Source organism: Lissotriton helveticus, chromosome 4_1 (assembly GCF_964261635.1).
Source record: "Lissotriton helveticus chromosome 4_1, aLisHel1.1, whole genome shotgun sequence".
In the NCBI taxonomy this organism is placed as follows: domain Eukaryota; kingdom Metazoa; phylum Chordata; class Amphibia; order Caudata; family Salamandridae; genus Lissotriton; species Lissotriton helveticus.
Genome location: NC_136063.1, coordinates 792,769,821 through 792,792,199, shown reverse-complemented (window position 1 = coordinate 792,792,199; position 22,379 = coordinate 792,769,821).

The following is a 22,379-nucleotide window of genomic DNA, read 5'->3' as shown; positions in this document are numbered from 1 at the left end:
TTTGAAATGTGTTGATGCTCTGGTTTGAGATACACCAAATTGTTCAGCTAGATCAGCTAGCTCACTGGTCGTTTGATCTGGATCTCTTCCTTGACTCGAAATAACTTGCATCAGTTCCAAATCAGTTAATTCCAAATCAGTGGTTGGGGCGATATCTCCTCTTGGCGGTTCAATACTTGCAGTGTTTTTGAGATAGTGAAACTTTTGAATTTTAAGTTTTCGAATGAAAAGGAACAAATCTATTCTAGTTTGGGTAAATTCAAAGTCACTGGTAGGACAGAAGGTCAGTCCTTTCTTTAGAACTTGCTCTTCTACTTGTGATAGTTTATATGAGGTCAAATTTATGATGGTAAGGTCATCTTGAGCACTTATCTCTTGGTGCCTCTCATGCTCCTGGTCTGTGTGGCCATACCTCGATTGTTTGAGGTGGAAGCCCCCACGTCGTATCTGTCTTGTCTTTGTTGTCTTTCTGGTGGTTTGCCTCTTGTGCCCCTTTGTTGTGTTTGGCGCATCAGCTGAAACTCCTCGCGAAAATGGCTCTGCGAGGTAGATAGAGTAGCTATACTAGATGTTGCAGATCTCTCATCCCCTGACTGTTCTGCATCGGTTACGTCTGATTCCGATGTGACTGGTTCTGGGGTGGCTTTATTGGTTGCCTTACTTCTTAGGGCTTTTCGCGGGGCATCAAACTTGCGTGCGAATGTTAAGATGCGTCCTTGTGCGTAATCCCTGGCATCTCTTTGAAATTTAGACTGTTTTCGAAGTCTGATTTTGTCTTCATATGCCTGTAATCTCGTCTTCATTTCTTCGCGTAAGCGATCTATGGTTGTCGCATCCGGGTCCTGTGAAATAAGAGCTTCTAGGTCATCAATTTCCTGTTGACATTTGGCCCTATCGCTCAATGCAAATTTGATGAGTATTCTCAACATCCCACCAGACATTTCTGCAGTGTATGTAGACCATTCATCTAATAGCTGCGGGTCTGGATTTTCATAAGCGGGCACCGTGTAAACACGAAGTCCGCGTGGAATACGTTTTACTGCCAGGTACTTTTCAAGGGAGGTAGCCTCCCACCATTTTCTGATTTCCCGTTCGTACAGTCTTTCTAACTGTGTGAACATGGTCTTGAGAGGATTCTTAGTGCTTCCATCGGGTCTGCTGGCTCCTTGCACTGTGTCAGTCTCAAACAGTTCATCTGCTGTATTCCGACGTTAATCTGAATACTTTGTTGCAACTCCAATGTTCGGTTCGATCTGAAATTAAGTTTTGCGATGTTTTTGCCGCTTTTACCGATGTATTATTATTTGGCGCGAGTCTTATTAAGTTATGCTACCGAGTTGAACGCCTCAGCCGGGAACCTGTAGCTGACTTTTAAACGAGCCAATTGTTCGTAACTGCTAACGCGGACTCACCCGTCCGCGTTAACTCTTCCTCGTTATGCCTTAGTTTTCCACGATACTGGTTTCTTCTTTGCTGCTCCTCAGCGGTGCACGGTGATATCAATTACGCTCCGTCTCCATCAAAGAAACGCCATGCTGCACTCCGGGGCGGGTGCACGTATTTATACATATATATTTATTCACTGAAAAAAGCATTGGTTTCAGGCCTGATATAGTTAGGAATTAGCATTTAAAAAACCTTTGAAATTTTCTGAAAAAAACAGGTTTCAGGCATGATATAGTTAGGAATTAGCATTTAAAACACCTTAGAAATTCACTGGAAAAACCATAGGTATTAGGGGTGTTATAGTTAACTGGACATTTCACTCGTACAAATCCATTGAAATTCCTCGGATATAGTTAGTTGTACTCACTATATCTCACGCGCCCGCAATCCACTGCTGATGGGAGATACCTCTGACCCTGCTCGCAGGCAGCTCGCTCCTCACGCCACTACACGGCTGCCAGCTGCTTCATGCCTGATACTTGTGTTGTTCACTTCTGCTCCCCACTGCCTGGTTTCCTACATCCTAACTGTGTCACTGTTATTTTTTTGTTCTCAGGTTTCCTCCGCTGGTGCCCACCGGCTGCTGCCCGCCTTTTCCCGCCGTTCCCACTCCTCCCGCGGCTGCGTCCCTGCGGCCTCGCCCCCCTGCTCTCCCATTGGCCACCCGCACCCACCTCCCAGCTGCTCCTCCCTCCCTCTCTCCCTCTTCTGGAGGCCGCACACAGCGCTTGTGCGCCGAAGGCGAGCCAAAGGCAAGCCCGTCTGCGCCCGTCAGTGCCAGGACCGCGCCCAGCGCCAGTACCACTGGACCCCGCGAACGCCACAACACCAGACTCTGCTACCACGCCAGCACCCTCTACGCACTCAATGACGGCCAAAACCACACCTGCTTCCAGGCCGCCCCGAAACAGACCCACGGACCTTTCTCCTGCCACACCTGCAACTTCACATGTGACAGAGCCACCAAACCTCCAAGGACTGGACCCAACCACCTCTGCTGCATACTCCTCAACACCTGCTCCGCACGCAAACACGCCATCGAGCTCTGGGATCTGCTCGACACCTCCACCCCAGACGTGGCCTTCCTGACCGAGACCTGGTGGAACGACTCCTCGGCGCCCGACATCGCCATAGCCATCCCGGACAGGTACAAGATCACCCGCAGGGATCGCGCCAATGGAATCGGAGAAGGAATAACCATCATCCACAAGTCTACCCTCAAGGGCGCCACCCACGCAGACGACACCCTCAACACCGCCGAACACTTGCACTTCCGGATCCACACCGACCCCAACACCACCCTCAGAGGAACACTCATCTACAGACCCCCCGGACCCCGAGCTCAGTTCAGCGACTCCATCGCCGACCTCGCCAGCACCCACGCACTCGCCTCCACAGACTACATCCTCCTTGGGGACCTGAACTTCCTCCTCGAGAACAACAACGACGCCAACACCACCACACTGATCGACAACCTCGCCAACCTCGGCCTCAGACAACTCGTCACCACACCCACCCACGCCGCTGGCCGCACGCTGGACCCCGTCTTCTCCACAGGCACCCAAGTTGCCTTCGACCAGACCACCGAACTCCACTGGACCAACCACCGCTGCATCCATTTCACCTTGAAGAAACTACCCACACACCACCGCACCCAACAGCTACCCACCGCTGCTGGAGAAAAGAGACCGAAGACCAGATGATCAACACCCTCACCCAGAACCCATCCACCGACCCCACAAACCCAGACACCGCAGCACGCAACCTCAGACAGTAGATTGGCGACTGCACCAACACCCTCGCCCCGCTCAAGAAACCCTCAAACAGCCACACCAGCAAGAGAGCCACCTGGTTCACCGACGAGCTTCAGACCTCTAAAGTGCATGCCGGAAACTGGAGAAGAGATGGCTCCACGAACGCACGCCGGACAACCATGCAGCCCACAAGGAAGCCACCTGCAGACATCACCATCTGATCAGATTAGCCAAGAGATCCTCCTTCAAAGACCGCCTGTATAACAACGCACACGACAGCAAAGAGCTCTTCTGCATCGTAAAGGAACTCTCCAACCCCAGCGCCAACGCCAACGACATAACGCCCTCACAAGAACTGTGCGACTCACTAGCCATCTTCTTCCACTGCAAGATCGCTGACATCCATGACTGCTTCAACACCACGACCGCCCCGACTATGCCAGACTCCACCTCCCCTGTGAACACCACCAGCGCCAACCGCCTGACCTCCTGGTCCAATGTCAACGACAACGAGGCATACAAGGTCATGAACTCCATCCACTCAGGAGCTCCGTCAGACCTGTGCCCACACCACGTATTCAACAAAACAGACACAGCCATCGCACCCCAACTACGGAAGGTCATCAACATCTCCTTCAAAACAGCGACATTCCCAGAAAGCTGGAAGCACGCCGAAATCACCGCCCTCCTCAAGAAGCCCAAGGCGGACCCCAAGGACCTCAAGAACTTCCGGCCCATCTTCCTGCTCCCGTTCCCGGCGAAGGTCATCGAGAAAATCGTCAACATGCAACTGGCCCGCCACCTGGAAGACAACAACAGCTTGGACCCGTCCCAGTCCGGGATCAGATGAAACCACAGCACCGAGACAGCCCTCATCGCCGCCACAGATGACATCAGGCACCAACTAGACAACGGCGAAACATCAGCCCTCATCCTCTTGGACTGTCAGCCACCTTCGACGCGGTCTAACATCGCACTCTAAAGACACGCCTCCTAGAAGCCGAAATCCAAGAGAAGGCCCTTGACTGGACCATGTCCTTCCTCTCCGGCTGAACCCAGAGTGTCCGCCCCTCCCCTTCCGATCCGAAGCCACGACATCATCTGCAGCGCCCCCCAGGGCTCAACCCTCAGCCCGACGCTGTCAACACCATCATGACCTCAACATCATCTCCTACGCCGACGACACCCAGCTCATCCTCTACCTCACCAAGGACCCGCACACCGCCAAAACCAACCTCCACGAGGGAATGAAGGCCGTCGCCGACTGGATGAGAAACAACCATCTGAAGCTGAACTCGGACAAGACGGAGGTACTCATCCTCGGACCCACCCCCTCAGCCTCGGACGACTCCTGGTGGCCGACCACACTGGGAACAGCACCGACACCCACCGACCATGCACACAACCTAGGATTCATCCTCGATTCCTCCCTCTCCATGTCTAAACAGGTCAACGCCGTCTCCTCCTCCTGCTACAACACCCTCCGCATGCTCCGCAGGATCTACAAGTGGATCCCGACCGAAACAAGAAGAACGATGACACAGGCCATTGTCAGCAGCAGACTGGACTATGGTAATGCACTCTACGCAGGAATCCCAGCCAAACACCTACGACGACTACAACGCATCCAAAACGCCTCCGCCCGACTGATCGTCAAGTCCCCCGCCACAGCCACATCACCCCCCACCTGAGAGTCCAACACTGGCTCCCCGTCGACGAGAAGATCACCTTCAAGCTCCTCACCCATGCACACAAAGCACTCCACAACGTCGGACCAGCCTACCTGAACAGCAGACTCAGCTTCTACACCCCCACCCGCCAGCTCCGCTCCGCCAGCCTCGCCCTCGCCGCTGTCCCCCGCATCCAACGAACAACCTCTGGTGGCAGATCCTTCTCCTACCTCGCCGCCAAGACCTGGAACACCCTCCCTACCCACCTACGGCAGACCCAAGACCTACTCGCCGTCAGAAGACTCCTCAAGACCTTGCTCTTCGAGCAGTAGAAGTACCCCCCTCCCCTCAGCGCCTTGAGACCCTCACGGGTAAGTAGCACGCTTTACAAGTACTCTGATTGATTGATTGATGATGTCACATATTACATCATTCATGAAATGGTCAGTGACATCACTGATAATATCTCAAATGACATCACTGATGACATCATTCAGTGAATGTGGTTTGGTTCGTTATTTAAATATGTATTATGTATATATATAGCAATTTGCATTGAAGAATGAGTGGCTATTTAAATATAAATATCTGGATGGAGGATTTAGTAGCAGTGTGATTGACTGTTTACTTAACTAATTTAAAGTGTCTCACTAAATATATTGGATAGTGACTAAACTGTGTGAACATCTGTATCACTTTGTCAGTTGTTGTGTGAACTGCTTCTCCAGTTGGTTACTAGCTATTTGAAAGTCTATATTAGTTATTGATTAGTTAACTGAGTATTTGTATGGGAGAGTGAATGTGTGTGTGGTTCGGTGGGGGGGGTGTGACTGCCCAAAGATGTGTGAATAGTTGATTCACAGGTATATGAAGTTAAAACTACCTGTTATAACAGTTGTTTGGGTGAGTGAATATCTTTACGGGTGTGATGATGAGCAAATATCTCTCTCAATGGTACATGTCCAACAAACTAGAAACATAAAAGGCAGTGTATGTGTCAGTTGTTGTTTATAAATAAGTATACATAAGACTCAGTGATTGTATGAGTGACTGTATGATAACTGTATACTTGTAATAGTGATTTTATAACACACTAAGTAAGAGTTAATATCTATATGAATAGATAAAGTGGTGTTTGTATAAGTGTATATATAGCTAAGTAAATGTAAGTATGATCCATTGTTTACATAAGTGAATAGGATGGCTTCATAAGTGAATAGGATGTGTGCTGGTGTGTAATGTCGATATAGGTGTATAAGTATATGTGATAGTCTTCTATTGATCATTAACTGCATGTATGAATGAATCTATAGGTGAGTGATTAGATATGTGTATAGATCTAGGAATCACTGCGTGGGTTTTTAGAAACTTGTATTGGTGTGTCAATGGATTCAAATATGGTACTCTGTATTTTACAGTGAGTGATGAAAGGGTATACTAGTGTCTGATGAGGTGTATCTGATTGTTACGTGGATGATGTCATCAGTGATGTAATTTGAGATGTCATCAGTGATGTCACTGACCATGTCATGAATTATGTAATATGTGACATCATCAACAGTGGATTGCGGGTGCGCGAGATATAGTGAGTACAACTAACTATATCGGAGGAATTTCAATGGTTTTGTATGAGTGAAATGTCCAGCTAACTATAACACCTCTAAAACCTATGTTTTTTTCAGTGAATTTCTAAGGTTTTTTAAATGCTAATTCCTAACTATATCAGGCCTGAAACCTATGGTTTTTTCAGTGAATTTCAAAGGTTTTTTAAATGCTAATTCCTAACTATATCAGGCCTGAAACCTGAGGTTTTGTAAATGACAATTTTTAAATGTATTAATTGTTATATTTATTTTTTTTTATACTGATTTACTACATTTTTTAAACTATTTATTTTTAGATATTTTATTTTTTAAATTACATTATAATTACATTATACATTACATTACAAAATATACTTTCTCAGAATGAATTACTTTAGGTTAAATACTTTGCAAATAGGCAATAGACATTTAAGTACAGTAGTTACAGTTGTTGCAATGGGCAATACAATTTCAAACACAATGAAACATTGACCTCAATGTGAATTTCTAGTTAAATGCAATTAGTTACTTTATAGATTACTTTTCTAACCACAGGACTGGATTCTAGATTCAGTCCTTGGACATCTCCTGTAACCGGTGGAGTAAAAGCGTTTTAGTTACAGTAGTGATTTTTAAGGAATATTATTGTATTTTAAAAGTTGACAGTTAGAAATGTTTTCACAGAGACTCACCAATATTATCCTATGGCAGGAAATTCCTTTAGCAGGTAAGTAGTGCTATCGTCACTTTTTCTTACTCAGTGGTGGATCCTGGATCCAGCACTGGTGCATATCCTGTAAATAGTTGAAAGAATGCGTTTAATTATACAGGCAATTTTTAAGGAATATTTTTAGTTTGGGAAAATAGAAACTTTTCTGGTGAAAACCAGAGAATGGATTCCTATGGAAGGAAATACAAGTTACTGGTAAGTATGGTTAGAATTACTTTTCAGGGTCAGTGCTGGGCTAAAAGATGAAGCACTGGGTTCTCTCCTGATAACAGGTGAGTAAATCGGAATTCATAGTTCTGCTGATTTTATAGGAATATTTTAAAGTTCCAAAACTCCACACTTAGAAGAATTTCCAAGTGAAACCAGTCAATGTTACCCTAGGGAAGGAAATTCACTTAGCAAGTAAGTAGTGTTATCGTTACCTTTTCTTACTCAGTGGTGGATCCTGGATCCAGCACTGCTGCATCTCCTGTAATCAGTTGAAAGAATGTGTTTAAGTCATACAGGCAATTTTTAAAGAATATTTTTAGTTTTTGAAAATAGACAGAAACTTTTCTGGTGAAAACCAGACAATAGATTCCTATAGAAGGAAATACAAGTTACTGGTAAGTATGGTTAGAATTACTTTTCAGGGTCAGTGCTGGGCTAAAAGATGCAGCACCGGGTTCTCTCCTGATAACTGGTGAGTAAATCGGAATTCGTAGTTCGGCTGATTATAGAGGAATATTTGTATGTTTCAAAAATCGACACAAACTTTTCTGGTGTAAACCACACAATGGATTCCTATTGAAGGAAATACAAGTTACTGGCAATTACGCTTAGAATTACTTTTCAGGGTCAGTGCTGGGCTAAAAGATGCAGCACTGGGTTCTCTCCTGATAACAGGTGAGTAAATCGGAATTCGTATTTCGGCTGATTTTAGAGGAATATTTGTACATTTCAAAAATCGACACTTGGAAACTTTTCTGGTGAAAACCACACAATGGATTCCTATGGAAGGAAATACAAGTTACTGGTAAGTACGCTTAGAATTACTTTTCAGGGTTAGTGCTGGGCTAAAAGATGCAACACTGGGTTCTCTCCTGATAACAGGTGAATAAATCGGAATTCGTAGTTCGGCTGATTTTAGAGGAATATTTGTACGTTTCAAAAATCGACAGAAACTTTTCTGGTGAAAACCACACAATGGATTCCTATGGAAGGAAATACAAGTTACTGGTAAGTACGATTAGAATTACTTTTCAGGGTCAGTGCTGGGCTAAAAGATGCAGCACTGGGTTCTCTCCTGATAACAGGTAAGTAAATCGGAATTCGTAGTTCGACTGATTTTAGAGGAATATTTGTACAATGGTGAATGACGGGGTCAGGGCCTGAGGTGACATGTGTTCAAAAACGTCCTGTGGAGCATTTTTATACTGGGGAATTAATTTTTTATTTTTTATTTTTTTTAAAGTTCAACAAAAGTTTTATTTGTATAGTGTTGCACACGTACACAGCCAGTGGCCTACAACCCTGGGGCCGGCCGCAGTCATAAAGTAAACAGAATTATTCTCTCCACAGCCATTTAGCCGACAACCCTGGGGTCCGGCGGCGTATTCTGCAATAGTGATGTGGTCGTGTAACGTGCGAAACAGTCTCTTACATTCATGTCGTGTATGGTCAACTTCATATTTTCACATTTTGCATGTAGACGAGTAAGATAAAAGGAACATAACAGTAACTCTAGGACATACCAGGACAATACGGCACTCTGTTGCCACCCTCGTAGTACTTAACAGTAAACTCGTAGTAGAGAGGTCTATTCTATCCAGCCGCGCTTAGAGCGGCCTCTGTCAGTGGTGTATTATCGACCCCTAGTTTTCCACAACCTGTTGCACAGCTTCCCCTTCCATCGCAAGTGTGAGTAAATAGTCTGACAGATAACACCAGTAGTTTTTGGGCCGTGCCCTGTTGGGTAATTCTTCCTCATACGTGAGCAGAGTATCTTTGCAATATGTCATGTCCTTAATCCAAGCCTTGAGGTTTGGTACAGTGGTTCCCTCCCAACACCTGTTGCTGTTAGCTGGACATTTCACTCGTACAAATCCATTGAAATTCCTCGGATATAGTTAGTTGTACTCACTATATCTCACGCGCCCGCAATCCACTGCTGATGGGAGATACCTCTGACCCTGCTCGCAGGCAGCTCGCTCCTCACGCCACTACACGGCTGCCAGCTGCTTCATGCCTGATACTTGTGTTGTTCACTTCTGCTCCCCACTGCCTGGTTTCCTACATCCTAACTGTGTCACTGTTATTTTTTTGTTCTCAGGTTTCCTCCGCTGGTGCCCACCGGCTGCTGCCCGCCTTTTCCCGCCGTTCCCACTCCTCCCGCGGCTGCGTCCCTGCGGCCTCGCCCCCCTGCTCTCCCATTGGCCACCCGCACCCACCTCCCAGCTGCTCCTCCCTCCCTCTCTCCCTCTTCTGGAGGCCGCACACAGCGCTCGTGCGCCGAAGGCGAGCCAAAGGCAAGCCCGTCTGCGCCCGTCAGTGCCAGGACCGCGCCCAGCGCCAGTACCACTGGACCCCGCGAACGCCACAACACCAGACTCTGCTACCACGCCAGCACCCTCTACGCACTCAATGACGGCCAAAACCACACCTGCTTCCAGGCCGCCCCGAAACAGACCCACGGACCTTTCTCCTGCCACACCTGCAACTTCACATGTGACAGAGCCACCAAACCTCCAAGGACTGGACCCAACCACCTCTGCTGCATACTCCTCAACACCTGCTCCGCACGCAAACACGCCATCGAGCTCTGGGATCTGCTCGACACCTCCACCCCAGACGTGGCCTTCCTGACCGAGACCTGGTGGAACGACTCCTCGGCGCCCGACATCGCCATAGCCATCCCGGACAGGTACAAGATCACCCGCAGGGATCGCGCCAATGGAATCGGAGAAGGAATAACCATCATCCACAAGTCTACCCTCAAGGGCGCCACCCACGCAGACGACACCCTCAACACCGCCGAACACTTGCACTTCCGGATCCACACCGACCCCAACACCACCCTCAGAGGAACACTCATCTACAGACCCCCCGGACCCCGAGCTCAGTTCAGCGACTCCATCGCCGACCTCGCCAGCACCCACGCACTCGCCTCCACAGACTACATCCTCCTTGGGGACCTGAACTTCCTCCTCGAGAACAACAACGACGCCAACACCACCACACTGATCGACAACCTCGCCAACCTCGGCCTCAGACAACTCGTCACCACACCCACCCACGCCGCTGGCCGCACGCTGGACCCCGTCTTCTCCACAGGCACCCAAGTTGCCTTCGACCAGACCACCGAACTCCACTGGACCAACCACCGCTGCATCCATTTCACCTTGAAGAAACTACCCACACACCACCGCACCCAACAGCTACCCACCGCTGCTGGAGAAAAGAGACCGAAGACCAGATGATCAACACCCTCACCCAGAACCCATCCACCGACCCCACAAACCCAGACACCGCAGCACGCAACCTCAGACAGTAGATTGGCGACTGCACCAACACCCTCGCCCCGCTCAAGAAACCCTCAAACAGCCACACCAGCAAGAGAGCCACCTGGTTCACCGACGAGCTTCAGACCTCTAAAGTGCATGCCGGAAACTGGAGAAGAGATGGCTCCACGAACGCACGCCGGACAACCATGCAGCCCACAAGGAAGCCACCTGCAGACATCACCATCTGATCAGATTAGCCAAGAGATCCTCCTTCAAAGACCGCCTGTATAACAACGCACACGACAGCAAAGAGCTCTTCTGCATCGTAAAGGAACTCTCCAACCCCAGCGCCAACGCCAACGACATAACGCCCTCACAAGAACTGTGCGACTCACTAGCCATCTTCTTCCACTGCAAGATCGCTGACATCCATGACTGCTTCAACACCACGACCGCCCCGACTATGCCAGACTCCACCTCCCCTGTGAACACCACCAGCGCCAACCGCCTGACCTCCTGGTCCAATGTCAACGACAACGAGGCATACAAGGTCATGAACTCCATCCACTCAGGAGCTCCGTCAGACCTGTGCCCACACCACGTATTCAACAAAACAGACACAGCCATCGCACCCCAACTACGGAAGGTCATCAACATCTCCTTCAAAACAGCGACATTCCCAGAAAGCTGGAAGCACGCCGAAATCACCGCCCTCCTCAAGAAGCCCAAGGCGGACCCCAAGGACCTCAAGAACTTCCGGCCCATCTTCCTGCTCCCGTTCCCGGCGAAGGTCATCGAGAAAATCGTCAACATGCAACTGGCCCGCCACCTGGAAGACAACAACAGCTTGGACCCGTCCCAGTCCGGGTTCAGATGAAACCACAGCACCGAGACAGCCCTCATCGCCGCCACAGATGACATCAGGCACCAACTAGACAACGGCGAAACATCAGCCCTCATCCTCTTGGACTGTCAGCCACCTTCGACGCGGTCTAACATCGCACTCTAAAGACACGCCTCCTAGAAGCCGAAATCCAAGAGAAGGCCCTTGACTGGACCATGTCCTTCCTCTCCGGCTGAACCCAGAGTGTCCGCCCCTCCCCTTCCGATCCGAAGCCACGACATCATCTGCAGCGCCCCCCAGGGCTCAACCCTCAGCCCGACGCTGTCAACACCATCATGACCTCAACATCATCTCCTACGCCGACGACACCCAGCTCATCCTCTACCTCACCAAGGACCCGCACACCGCCAAAACCAACCTCCACGAGGGAATGAAGGCCGTCGCCGACTGGATGAGAAACAACCATCTGAAGCTGAACTCGGACAAGACGGAGGTACTCATCCTCGGACCCACCCCCTCAGCCTCGGACGACTCCTGGTGGCTGACCACACTGGGAACAGCACCGACACCCACCGACCATGCACACAACCTAGGATTCATCCTCGATTCCTCCCTCTCCATGTCTAAACAGGTCAACGCCGTCTCCTCCTCCTGCTACAACACCCTCCGCATGCTCCGCAGGATCTACAAGTGGATCCCGACCGAAACAAGAAGAACGATGACACAGGCCATTGTCAGCAGCAGACTGGACTATGGTAATGCACTCTACGCAGGAATCCCAGCCAAACACCTACGACGACTACAACGCATCCAAAACGCCTCCGCCCGACTGATCGTCAAGTCCCCCGCCACAGCCACATCACCCCCCACCTGAGAGTCCAACACTGGCTCCCCGTCGACGAGAAGATCACCTTCAAGCTCCTCACCCATGCACACAAAGCACTCCACAACGTCGGACCAGCCTACCTGAACAGCAGACTCAGCTTCTACACCCCCACCCGCCAGCTCCGCTCCGCCAGCCTCGCCCTCGCCGCTGTCCCCCGCATCCAACGAACAACCTCTGGTGGCAGATCCTTCTCCTACCTCGCCGCCAAGACCTGGAACACCCTCCCTACCCACCTACGGCAGACCCAAGACCTACTCGCCGTCAGAAGACTCCTCAAGACCTTGCTCTTCGAGCAGTAGAAGTACCCCCCTCCCCTCAGCGCCTTGAGACCCTCACGGGTAAGTAGCACGCTTTACAAGTACTCTGATTGATTGATTGATGATGTCACATATTACATCATTCATGAAATGGTCAGTGACATCACTGATAATATCTCAAATGACATCACTGATGACATCATTCAGTGAATGTGGTTTGGTTCGTTATTTAAATATGTATTATGTATATATATAGCAATTTGCATTGAAGAATGAGTGGCTATTTAAATATAAATATCTGGATGGAGGATTTAGTAGCAGTGTGATTGACTGTTTACTTAACTAATTTAAAGTGTCTCACTAAATATATTGGATAGTGACTAAACTGTGTGAACATCTGTATCACTTTGTCAGTTGTTGTGTGAACTGCTTCTCCAGTTGGTTACTAGCTATTTGAAAGTCTATATTAGTTATTGATTAGTTAACTGAGTATTTGTATGGGAGAGTGAATGTGTGTGTGGTTCGGTGGGGGGGGTGTGACTGCCCAAAGATGTGTGAATAGTTGATTCACAGGTATATGAAGTTAAAACTACCTGTTATAACAGTTGTTTGGGTGAGTGAATATCTTTACGGGTGTGATGATGAGCAAATATCTCTCTCAATGGTACATGTCCAACAAACTAGAAACATAAAAGGCAGTGTATGTGTCAGTTGTTGTTTATAAATAAGTATACATAAGACTCAGTGATTGTATGAGTGACTGTATGATAACTGTATACTTGTAATAGTGATTTTATAACACACTAAGTAAGAGTTAATATCTATATGAATAGATAAAGTGGTGTTTGTATAAGTGTATATATAGCTAAGTAAATGTAAGTATGATCCATTGTTTACATAAGTGAATAGGATGGCTTCATAAGTGAATAGGATGTGTGCTGGTGTGTAATGTCGATATAGGTGTATAAGTATATGTGATAGTCTTCTATTGATCATTAACTGCATGTATGAATGAATCTATAGGTGAGTGATTAGATATGTGTATAGATCTAGGAATCACTGCGTGGGTTTTTAGAAACTTGTATTGGTGTGTCAATGGATTCAAATATGGTACTCTGTATTTTACAGTGAGTGATGAAAGGGTATACTAGTGTCTGATGAGGTGTATCTGATTGTTACGTGGATGATGTCATCAGTGATGTAATTTGAGATGTCATCAGTGATGTCACTGACCATGTCATGAATTATGTAATATGTGACATCATCAACAGTGGATTGCGGGTGCGCGAGATATAGTGAGTACAACTAACTATATCGGAGGAATTTCAATGGTTTTGTATGAGTGAAATGTCCAGCTAACTATAACACCTCTAAAACCTATGTTTTTTTCAGTGAATTTCTAAGGTTTTTTAAATGCTAATTCCTAACTATATCAGGCCTGAAACCTATGGTTTTTTCAGTGAATTTCAAAGGTTTTTTAAATGCTAATTCCTAACTATATCAGGCCTGAAACCTGAGGTTTTGTAAATGACAATTTTTAAATGTATTAATTGTTATATTTATTTTTTTTTATACTGATTTACTACATTTTTTAAACTATTTATTTTTAGATATTTTATTTTTTAAATTACATTATAATTACATTATACATTACATTACAAAATATACTTTCTCAGAATGAATTACTTTAGGTTAAATACTTTGCAAATAGGCAATAGACATTTAAGTACAGTAGTTACAGTTGTTGCAATGGGCAATACAATTTCAAACACAATGAAACATTGACCTCAATGTGAATTTCTAGTTAAATGCAATTAGTTACTTTATAGATTACTTTTCTAACCACAGGACTGGATTCTAGATTCAGTCCTTGGACATCTCCTGTAACCGGTGGAGTAAAAGCGTTTTAGTTACAGTAGTGATTTTTAAGGAATATTATTGTATTTTAAAAGTTGACAGTTAGAAATGTTTTCACAGAGACTCACCAATATTATCCTATGGCAGGAAATTCCTTTAGCAGGTAAGTAGTGCTATCGTCACTTTTTCTTACTCAGTGGTGGATCCTGGATCCAGCACTGGTGCATATCCTGTAAATAGTTGAAAGAATGCGTTTAATTATACAGGCAATTTTTAAGGAATATTTTTAGTTTGGGAAAATAGAAACTTTTCTGGTGAAAACCAGAGAATGGATTCCTATGGAAGGAAATACAAGTTACTGGTAAGTATGGTTAGAATTACTTTTCAGGGTCAGTGCTGGGCTAAAAGATGAAGCACTGGGTTCTCTCCTGATAACAGGTGAGTAAATCGGAATTCATAGTTCTGCTGATTTTATAGGAATATTTTAAAGTTCCAAAACTCCACACTTAGAAGAATTTCCAAGTGAAACCAGTCAATGTTACCCTAGGGAAGGAAATTCACTTAGCAAGTAAGTAGTGTTATCGTTACCTTTTCTTACTCAGTGGTGGATCCTGGATCCAGCACTGCTGCATCTCCTGTAATCAGTTGAAAGAATGTGTTTAAGTCATACAGGCAATTTTTAAAGAATATTTTTAGTTTTTGAAAATAGACAGAAACTTTTCTGGTGAAAACCAGACAATAGATTCCTATAGAAGGAAATACAAGTTACTGGTAAGTATGGTTAGAATTACTTTTCAGGGTCAGTGCTGGGCTAAAAGATGCAGCACCGGGTTCTCTCCTGATAACTGGTGAGTAAATCGGAATTCGTAGTTCGGCTGATTATAGAGGAATATTTGTATGTTTCAAAAATCGACACAAACTTTTCTGGTGTAAACCACACAATGGATTCCTATTGAAGGAAATACAAGTTACTGGCAATTACGCTTAGAATTACTTTTCAGGGTCAGTGCTGGGCTAAAAGATGCAGCACTGGGTTCTCTCCTGATAACAGGTGAGTAAATCGGAATTCGTATTTCGGCTGATTTTAGAGGAATATTTGTACATTTCAAAAATCGACACTTGGAAACTTTTCTGGTGAAAACCACACAATGGATTCCTATGGAAGGAAATACAAGTTACTGGTAAGTACGCTTAGAATTACTTTTCAGGGTTAGTGCTGGGCTAAAAGATGCAACACTGGGTTCTCTCCTGATAACAGGTGAATAAATCGGAATTCGTAGTTCGGCTGATTTTAGAGGAATATTTGTACGTTTCAAAAATCGACAGAAACTTTTCTGGTGAAAACCACACAATGGATTCCTATGGAAGGAAATACAAGTTACTGGTAAGTACGATTAGAATTACTTTTCAGGGTCAGTGCTGGGCTAAAAGATGCAGCACTGGGTTCTCTCCTGATAACAGGTAAGTAAATCGGAATTCGTAGTTCGACTGATTTTAGAGGAATATTTGTACAATGGTGAATGACGGGGTCAGGGCCTGAGGTGACATGTGTTCAAAAACGTCCTGTGGAGCATTTTTATACTGGGGAATTAATTTTTTATTTTTTATTTTTTTTAAAGTTCAACAAAAGTTTTATTTGTATAGTGTTGCACACGTACACAGCCAGTGGCCTACAACCCTGGGGCCGGCCGCAGTCATAAAGTAAACAGAATTATTCTCTCCACAGCCATTTAGCCGACAACCCTGGGGTCCGGCGGCGTATTCTGCAATAGTGATGTGGTCGTGTAACGTGCGAAACAGTCTCTTACATTCATGTCGTGTATGGTCAACTTCATATTTTCACATTTTGCATGTAGACGAGTAAGATAAAAGGAACATAACAGTAACTCTAGGACATACCAGGACAATACGGCACTCTGTTGCCACCCTCGTAGTACTTAACAGTAAACTCGTAGTAGAGAGGTCTATTCTATCCAGCCGCGCTTAGAGCGGCCTCTGTCAGTGGTGTATTATCGACCCCTAGTTTTCCACAACCTGTTGCACAGCTTCCCCTTCCATCGCAAGTGTGAGTAAATAGTCTGACAGATAACACCAGTAGTTTTTGGGCCGTGCCCTGTTGGGTAATTCTTCCTCATACGTGAGCAGAGTATCTTTGCAATATGTCATGTCCTTAATCCAAGCCTTGAGGTTTGGTACAGTGGTTCCCTCCCAACACCTGGAGATCTGTCTCTTAGCTAGTAAAAGCGCTACAGCACAGAACTTGCGTCTCCTCTCCTTCACATTGGATAATAGGCCTAGCAAGCATACTTTCGCTATTCATCCAATGTCAATCCCCACCATTTTACTAAGCAGATCAGTGACCTCCCTCCAATATGTCTGTATTTTGGGGCAGTACCATGCTAGGTGTACAAAATCCGCCTCACCATATCCACAACGTTTACACCTGGCATCCTCACGTAACCCTAATTTATGGAGTCTTAGCGGTGTGTGGTATGTTTGGTGTAAATATTTCAAATGCGTGATTCGGAGGTTACCATTTGGGGTTAGTAGTTTAAGGATCGTGCAGGTTGTAGACCATTCCTTGTCCGTTAGTGGTTCTGGTAGGGCAGCGCTCCATCGCTGCCAGGCTTTGTCTGAAGTGTGAGGGATTTCGCTTTGAGCCGTTCTGTACAGTCTGGAGACCAGATGTGAAGTGTTAGAGGACTCGATTATCAGTTGCAATGTCTGCAGTGTAGGTGGTTCTTCTGGGTAGGACGTATATAGTTCCCGAATTGCCCTCTGCAGTCTATAATATGTGAAGCGAAAGAGAAGTGTGGGGTTGCTTATATAAGTCAAATCTTCCATTCTGCTGAAAGTGCCATCATGATAAAGATACCCAAATTTAGCAATGCCCACCATCCTCAGTATGTTCATGCCTACCTTCTCTGCCGTCACCGATAGCGCAGGGTGATGTTGTAGTGGTAGTGCCGGAGCATATAGCGGAAGTTTGTGAGCCATTTGCCCCAGAGCTTTCCATGCACGATTAGTGGTGTCTATTGTATTTATGTCGCTGGCGTGCAAAGGCGGTCTCTCATGTGTTACTATCGAAGTGAGTGGCACCGGTAATGCATCCCCTTCCTCCACTGTTACTTGCGACAGGTATGGGGTGGGGTGGTACCAGTGAGCAGCGTATTTGGCTTGCGCGCACAAATAGTAGAGTTTAAAATCTGGTACACAAAATCCGCCCTTGTCGTAGGGTAACGTCAACATGCGTAGTGCAATGCGCGCCTGCTTACCTGCCCAGATCAGTTTTAGCACCAAGGATGTTATATTTTTGAAGACAGTATTGGGTGGCGAGATCGGTATATTATTAAATAGATAGAGGAGTTTAGGCAGGACATTCATTTTGACTATCGCTATCCTATCCGCTAGGGACAGCGGAAGTTGTATCCATCTTGATACCTTTTCCTCAAGGTCAGTGAGCACTCTACCATAGTTCGTCCTCATCACTTCTTCGGGGTCACGACTATACCAAATTCCCAAGTATCGTGTAGGGCCAGATTGCCAGTCCAGTGGAAAGTCAGGGACAAAGGGAGTAGTGGAGTCAGTAAGGGGAATGATTAGTGATTTCTCCCAATTGATTTGTAACCCCGAGTGGCGGCCAAACTTTACATATTCCCGCAATAATGGGCTCAGGTTTTGCTCAGGATCGCGCACATACAAGAGCATGTCGTCAGCATATAATGAAATGTGCAAGGGTCTACTGGGGAAGTGCAGTGCTGAATGATTATGCGTCTACCTAATTATGCAAGCAAGGGGCTCCAAGACTAGGGCAAATATCAATGGAGACAGTGGGCATCCCTGTCTCGTCCCCCTCGCAATACTGAAGGGGTCCGAAATGTACCCATTCACTCTCACTCGTGCCTTTGGGTTCGTGTAGAGCAACGTTACCCAGGTTATGAAGCGTATCGGGAATCCCATTCTCTGCAATACCGTGTGGATATAAGACCATTCGATTGAGTCGAAGGCTTTAGCCGCGTCAAGCATTACCGCCACCGCTTTAGTTTGGGGTGTAAGATAGTGGGACAACGCAAACAACGTTCGCGTGTTGTGGAAAGTGTCTCTGGTAGGGATAAACCCTGCTTGGTCCGGTAGGACTAGATTAGTCATCAGGGGTTGCAATCTTTCTGCCAATAATTTAGCCAATATCTTCGAGTCCACATTCAAAAGGGATAGAGGGCGGTAGGAATCGCAGTAATCCGGTTAATTACCTGGTTTCAGGAGAGTTCCTATCACTGCCTCTCGAAGGGACGGGGGCACTGTTGCTTGGTCAAAGGCCGCGCCATACATTTCGACCATATGGGGGGCGATCAAATCTACAATTTTTTTATAAAGCTCACAGGTGAACCCGTCAGGTCCTGGCGCCTTACCATTGGGTAGGGCCATTATTATTTCGGTCACCTCTTCGACAGTGATGGGTTGTGCTAAGTATTCCCGTTGGTGGTCAGATAGCCATCCAATGGCTATGTCCTGTAAATAACTCAACGTTTCCTGCGAAGAGGCTGGTTTCTGAGAGGTATAAAGTCTTGAGTATGCCTGAACAAAGATACGAAGAATATCTTCAGTGCACGTGTGTAATTCACCGCTATCATCATGAATTTGAGTAACTATCTGGTCTCCCCTTCCCCCACAAATTTTCCGCGCTAATACTCTTCCGGGACGACCACCCTCACCAAATTGTCGAGCTTGTGGACGTTTTGTGACATATTTCAATTCGCCGTCTGCGAATTGTTGGTGTTCTATCAGTGTCTGTTTAATCTCGCCCTGTATCCCCGGTCGCCCTGTACGTTCGTATTCACGCTCCAGGGCCATCAGTTTATTCTCCAGTTTGGTGATCTGTGTTCTGATATCCTTTAGGATCCCTGCAGATGTGCTGATGCATACCCCCTGAATTGTCACCTTAAATGCTTCCCATATTACACATGGATCTTCCACTGTACCTATATTTAAGTATTCTTTAATTGCATCTGACACAGTAGTTACATATGTATGGTCTAATAATGCTCGTGCGTTGAAGCGCCAACTGAAGGGAGGAGGTGCGTGATGAGGTACACTGAGAGACAGGGCAACTGGATTGTGGTCTGAGAGCGTACGAGGGAGTGTGTCGATGTTTGTAGTCCATAATACCGCTTCGTCTGTCCCCAACCAATAATCGATCCTGGACCAACTGTCGTGTGCCATGTTGACGTGTGTCGCACCTGGTATAGTTGGATGCTGTACCCTCCATATGTCTCTAAGTGTTCTGTCTTTCAATATGTCCCCCAATTTTTCCCTGGCCCTCCTATGGGGTTCTATAGATGCAGTTGAACGATCTTCCGTGGTACATAAGGTTACATTAAAATCCCCCCCCCAGATTAGTGTAGTGTCGCTGAATGTTAGTATGTGATCCCAGATCTCTTGAAAAAAGTCCGGGGAATCAGTATTCGGGCCATAGATATTCACTATTGTAATCAACTGCCCTCTCAATTTCCCCGATAAGATTACATATCTACCATTTTTGTCTATAATCGTGCGATCAATCCTGTAACCCGTGCCTTTCTTAACCAGTGTTATTACCCCCCTAGAATACGATGAGTACGCTGCCGATGTGCTTGATTCCGCCCAGCGTGAACCAATAGTTCTGCGTATTGCAGGGTCTAAATGAGTTTCCTGTAGTAGCGCTATGTCAATGTGATGTCTGTCAAGAAAGGCAAAAACCTGACGAACTTTTTTAGGATTTGTTAGGCCCTGTACATTCCATGTTAATAACTTCAAACTGTCTTTATTCATTGTGCCTTCGTAACGATCTTAACATTAAAACCAGGGGTATCCGATCTATTCACCCTTAGCACAATAAAGCATAAAATGACAACATACATTTTCGACCTCTGAGTAGTTCTCCTTGGCCAGCGTACAGCAGTGCGTCTTAATCGTCCCAGTAGTACTGAAAGTAACAACCCACAACTATCCCACATGCCACCCACTCCAGCAACCCAATCCTGCCGAAGCCATTGTTCCCCCAATAACTTGGATACCAACATAACTTGTCGGGGACCGCCCTAATAGAGGTCTGCCGAGAGCGCAGTACACCATCCTAAGTATAGGATGGGAGCAGATCAAACATTTTGAAAACAGATCACAGCTAGGTAACAGGAAATACGTACAATATCAATCTACCCCGCCATGCAACATATCTGTTTGAGTCATTCTTAGCAGTATTTGAAACTCGGGGTATTTTGCAGTAAAGCATAAGTCCACCCGGAGTTAGCTATGACAGTTAGGAAATAAACCAGTAGCCCACATGTCTCTGCATTGCATTCCGGTACGTCCATGAGAGGCAACTGAGCATCACCACAGTTAGTAAACCAAGCACCATACGCATCTGATACGACTCTAAATCTTTCGCCAACTTATCTTCCTTGAATGGCACTGTTAAATGTCACAAGGCCTTCTGTGCAGTGCATGGATATAGTCTAGTGGTTCACTCCCCCGGTTTATGATACGTGACCGGAACCAGTTCATTGGTAATTATAATTTAGTGAATTGTCTTACCGTCATTCCGAGTCTGTGTGCCTGTCTTTTCGATTCGACTTTTTACCTTTGATCACCGTGGTCTTTATGAAGTCAATTGCATTTTTGTGCGTCGAGAAAAAAATCGGCTTGTCGTCCCACGTGATTTTCAGCCGAGCAGGATATAACATGGCGTAAGGGATTTGCAGGTCTCGTAATTTGGCCTTGACATCGTTGAATTCCTTACGTGCTTGCTGCACTGCATAAGTGAAATCCGGATAAAATGCCAGTTTGTTACCTTGGTGTTGGATGTCGCCTTTTTCTCGCGCCAGTCTCAGGATAGTATCTCTGTCTCTGTAGTTTAGGACTCTTGCTATTATTGGTCTGGGTGCCGCTCCCGGTTTTGGCTGTGGGGCTAGAGACCTGTGTGCCCGTTCGATAATGAAGATGGATGATAGGTTATCAGCGCCAAACAAGTCTTTGCATAGCTGTTCCACATATTGCTCCATGCGGCCAGTGTTGGTTGATTCTGGCAGACCCGCTATTCGTATGTTGTTCCGTCTCGACCTGGCTTCCAACTCTTCCGATTTGGCCTTTATGACGTCGAGGACTTTCTCCATGCCGGAACATTTAGTAGTCGTAGAGCGTGATTCGTCCTCCACCTCTGAAATCCTCTTCTCCGCCGTATCCAGTCTCTCACCTTGCTTGTCGAGCATCGCCGCCATGCTGTCGACTCTACTCGTTAAATGGTCCAGTTTGCCATTAATGTCTTGCAAATTTGTTTGTATAGCTTTCAGGATAGTTTCCATTGCGCAGCCCTCTTGGGGATCCACGTCCTGATCGTCGTCCATTGCTCCGTTTTGACCCCGTGGTGTCTTCCGAGTCTCGAAGTTTAGTTTAGGCTGCCTGTTGTCTGGTTTCCCCATGATGACTGATTCAACGTTCGTTGTGGGGTCAGTGGCTCGAGTCACACCACAGCTGCAGTTCCTGCACCAGAGTCAATGGGGGCGCCGCCTTCGTTACCCCGTATTGAAACCAAGACCTTTCAGATGGGGGTCGCCAGCGTTAAATTCGTGAGCGACGTTTGTGCGTCTTATGCCGGGTCTGGTAAAGTGGATTGTACCGTGCGGTTTGTTGTCCGGCAGGGTAGGCAGTGGTCTATCCGGGGTCTGGCAACACGTGGCAGTGTTCGCTACAGGGAGTCTCACGTTGATCTATAAAGGACCCGGTATATACACAATGGGCCCGATTCACAGAACTAACTTAAGACAAAATCCTAAACTTACTACCATTTTGGTATTCACAGAAGGCACTTACTCATTTTGGTATTCACAGAATGCAC